This window comes from Antedon bifida, chromosome 1 (assembly GCF_963402885.1).
Source record: "Antedon bifida chromosome 1, ecAntBifi1.1, whole genome shotgun sequence".
Taxonomy (NCBI): domain Eukaryota; kingdom Metazoa; phylum Echinodermata; class Crinoidea; order Comatulida; family Antedonidae; genus Antedon; species Antedon bifida.
Genome location: NC_136226.1, coordinates 12,751,207 through 12,756,370, shown reverse-complemented (window position 1 = coordinate 12,756,370; position 5,164 = coordinate 12,751,207).

Genomic DNA, 5,164 nt, shown 5'->3' with positions numbered 1-5,164 from the left:
TTAGTTTAGGATTATATTTTAGTTCTTTACATCAGTAGGCCATGGACTTTGTTCTGAAATTAAAGTTGATTGTTTGATTTAATTATTGATTGATTAGCTAAATCAACAACAGAATGAATCCAATCATAATTCCCATCCTCAAAACAATTATGTATTTAATGTTTTATATTATTTTCATACTATATCTTACGTTACACTAAATGTTTACTAGGCCTATTGTCTGTTAAGCAAATAAAATTGATAATAAATCATTATTTAGAATATCAATTTAAAAAAACATATACGTATACATATACATCCATAAACATCAAAATGACCAGATTAAAAGGTATATTATATTTAAAGAACCGTTACAAACAAAAGCTATTTTCAGGTTTTGCATATTATATATTTGATGCTTTCAGTTTGTGAAAAGGACAAGGAATATCAATGTAGTAATGGAAAGTGTATTCCTATTGATTACCTTTGTGACGGATATCCATATGATTGTATTGATAATGAAGACGAAAACCATAAATCATGTAACGGTTAGTGGATTTTGTAGTGAATTTTAGTTAATCCAACTTAAACCATTTAAAACTTTGTCTTCTCACCTTTGACATTGGCAGTATGTGCCCTTTAAAGTAACAATTTACAAACTATACTATAATTACAACTTTTTTTAAAAATAATAAATGTATAACATTTTTATGAATTTTCTTTTAATTAGATGTATGCGAGTTCCCACCTAATCTTGATCCAGACTGCTACTTTCAACCTTTTAAGTTTAGTTATAAAGGTGGTGAAAGTGTAACGTACGAATCTTACCCTGGGTATACCCTAGTTGGCAGTGAAACAAACACCTGTAATAAAAGTTCATGGATTAACAGCTCTCCTGAATGCTACAGTAAGTGATCATTGTGTTTTGAATACCGGTACCTTATAATCATATGAGTAGCTTAAGATGAGTGTTAAAATGTCTGTGGCATTATCTTCTAAGGCACACCTTTCATTATTTTATTTCATGTGACAATAATAAATAATTAATGAAATTATAATACATCTAATACATACACTAGAAACATGTTTAAAAGCATTCAATGAATGCAGATTATTTTAATGTAAAATGCATAAAATCCATCAATTTTATTGTTGAGTGATTATTCTAAAATCATGATGCCGCTATATAACTACCAAATAAATGATAAGGAATTTACAAACACTATATTTTAATTTCACAGAAACCTGCAATAGTTTACCATCACCAGATAACGGAAAGATTGAGGCAACTGGTAGCATTATTCATGGTCAGATAGCTACGTTTACTTGTGATGATGGATATCAGATATTTGGTGACCAAATCGTGATTTGTACAGATGGAAACTACAATGGAAGTTCTCCATTATGTTTAGGTAAAATATGCCTTTGTATTTTATTTAATTATTTAAAATTCCATTCTAAAATTTAAATTTCTGTTGAAATCTGACCTTTTGTATTAATGTTTGGACTGTAAGTAAACTCAATCACTAAACTAAATCAGTACAGGTATTTGGAAATATCCTGCCTGGCAGATAAGCACTGGCAGAACTGGCATTTCTATAGTGTCTCAACAATTGCCTGGTGGCTTCCTCACTTGCCCTCATGGCTACCATCACCAATGATTGAGTAACTTGTCTGTAAATGTTTTACTTCTAAAACATCACTTATATATAATAATTTGTTTTCAAAGATATTAATGAATGTGCTTCAAATCCATGTAAATATGGACGTTGTACTAATTATATTGACTATTTCAACTGCACATGCTCCACGGGCTGGCAAGGAAGCACATGCTCTGATGGTAAGGCAGTCAAAGTTTTTTCCTTTTCTGAGATTCTTTGATAGAAAACACTTTAGTATGTTACCTTGTACTGTAGATTAGAATAGAAAGCATACTCACTAGATAATTCTCAAACAATAACTCAATCTTTCACACAAGTGTGATTAAATCTCGCACTCTTATGCTTACCATACCACTCATTTATGGTATATTTTTTCGCACATTTAAAGTTAAACATAATATTAGTTCAGAATTGCATCAGAGTCATTAAAGTCTATAGACAATTTGAAAGTTTTGAACAATAATGGTGGTGAAGTTAAAGAAATGGCAATATAAGATACACAAAATCATCTTTATTTGTATGACTGTTTTCCCCTCAGTATAATTAATGACAATATTTATAGATATCTTAATAATGTTCTCTCTCCTTGCAATGTTACGTCCGTTAAGTCGATTATTGAATAAAATAAGGTTTTTATTTGAAATTACCCTACTTACAATTTGCCAAATGCGCACAGCAAAGAATCGAGAAAATAACAGTAAATATTGCAAAGGAGTTACTATTAAATTAGCATTTAAATAATTTAAAATTTCAAAATTGTTTAGCCTTAAGGACCCTGTCCCCGTGTTCCGCTCTCGTGTAGTATATAAATGTAAATGTATGGGATGTAATTCCATGTATATTGGTGAAATCAATAGATGGTTATCAATGAGGGACGGGGCTTCTAACATTTTTCAACATTTGCAGGATTCAGAACGGTGTAAGGCCCTCGCTAATGCGGAATGCTTTACCGTTCTGGATTCTGTAGATTACGCCTTTAAACTTAAGGTCAAGGAAGCCCTCCACATCACATGGAGGAGACCTTCCTATGACATAGGCGTCACACGTCATGCTTGCCATGCGATTGTTTGTTGTCCGCTTACTTTGTTTTTTATCATGGTAATTATTGCCTCATTTAAATGAAATCTGTGTTATTGGCATATAAGTATTCTAGGGTTGATTTCAGTTCTGATGATGAGAATAGTATTCTCGTAACATGTCACGATATTTTAAGGAAGTTTACCACAATTTGTATTTGAACTATTTAACCTTTTTTATGAACTCCAATTTATTAATTTTACTCCAGATATTGATGAATGCTCAAATGGAGAAAACGACTGCCATAACAATTCATTCTGTAACAATACATTGGGTACCTATGAATGCATTTGTGATGAAGGTTACTATGGTGATGGTGTAAACTGCTATGGTAACTACACTTTGTATATTACTTTAGGGCCTACAGTTAATTACACGTCTGTAATATATTATAATTTGTAGATTCAAAGAATTGATTGATATACCCCAATATTTAAGCTCTGTCTACACTATCAAACTAGTCTGAAAAAAAAGAAGTGATGTGCCTGAATATGGTGGTAGTGATATGACATCATCATGTATATATACAGTATATGGGCACATCACATTTTTTTCACATAAACCTTGATAATGTAGACATAGTGTCACCGAGGCTATGAAACCTTGATTCGATAGCATGTATGTTTTATTGCACCGATTGGTATGTATGGTTTTGTAAAACAAAAACGAAGTACACTAGTAAACAAGAAATATTTCTTACAAAAAACGCTGCTCGACATTTTAAAATTAATCATTTCTTCTTTCTTCAGATATTTTTGATTAATTATTAACAAGATGTCCTTTAATTCCAAAAATACATACAAATCAAAAATAGTTCTTTAATTATGAATCACATGCCCATTTAAAAATGGTCAATTTTGAACTTTAATGTGCTGTGTGTGTGTGTGTGTGACCTCAAGGCATGCAACTTAATACACTCTAGAGACAACGTGACTTCAAGTGAGAAAATTCTTTCCAGTCTGTTGATTCGCGTCAACTAATCAAAGGGCGAGAATCCAAAATCGTTCAACCGTGAGCCCTCATAGAATCTCTTTTCCCAGACGTTTTTTGGGTCCAGCAGCTGGGATCTATAAATTATAGTCGAGTTTACAAAGTCGCAAAACTGTCGGCTTTAGGTACTATAACTGCTGCTCGCTTTATATCTGAATGAGTAGTCCTCATGAGACGTAGCTGACTAGAGCAGCAGCATGAAAACCCATTACTGTACAGTAGTTATGCCTTTGTTTGGAAGTAAATTAATATTTCAATTAATTCATGACTCTAAGTTGTTTTAAAATTGAATTGTTTATAAATGCTATTTTTATTGATGTTTGTAATTGTCTCTTAGAATTTGTATTCTTTGAGTGGGATCAAAATACTGATGATAGCTTACGGTTAAACAGTGAACAAACGGAAGGAGCAGAATTAATTTCACCTACATTCAGACCACCATTTGGCTTTCCTTATGGTGGTAAATTTTACCAAGACATATATGTAAGTAAAAGAAACATTATTATTATATATATTACTATTTTTGTCCAAAACCAGACAAGTACTACTTAGTAATGTTGCATGCAAATTCACCAGACTCTTACCCATCAATTTTCTTCAATAAATTAAAAGAATATTAATAGATTATGATATATCATACAACTGCTAGATGTACTAAACGTTTTCCAATCTGAGATTACTACCTTATGCACTCCCAAACTCCTCCCACTATCAGGTGTAATGGCTGTTATGGTTGCGTATGTTATAATTTAGCTTTTGCATTGTTTTTTCCAATTGAATAATGTAGTTGTTTTTCCAGTCATCCTTCGATAATATTTAGCTAACTAATCAATCAATCAATCTATATTCATTTGTTTATTATTTCAGTTCACTGAAAATGGAGTGATTGTGTTAAAGGAAGAGAACGAGATGAAGTATGGATATCCGAATCCATATTATCAAGGATTCAATAGTGATGACTCTCAAGCAATGATTGTAGCCCCATTCTGGACTGATGTTGATCTATCTGAATCTTATGGTGATGTGTTCTATCAGGTAATTCAGACTAAAATTAGGTCTACTACTACAAATATTTCTACATAAGTTTTTTTTAATATGGCAAATATTTCATAATTATGAAACAAGACCCTCATATTCTTTATCAAATTAGTTCATTTTATATCAAGTTATTAATGGATCCCTATGCTTATGTTTATCCACTTCATGCCAATACAAAATTACAAACATTGTTTTTTTTTATGTATATTGCTGGAGAATAATATTCATACCATATTTTGTGTGTACAGATTTTAATACATATACGTAGATGTTGTAATTCCACTTGTTGTGACAATTGTATTTTTGTTTGTATCACGATTTTATAGGTCCACGACACATATGACTCTGTTATTATGGATGCTAACCAAAGAATTCAAAATAATCAGGATACCAGTAGTTTACAGTTTAATGGAACTTGG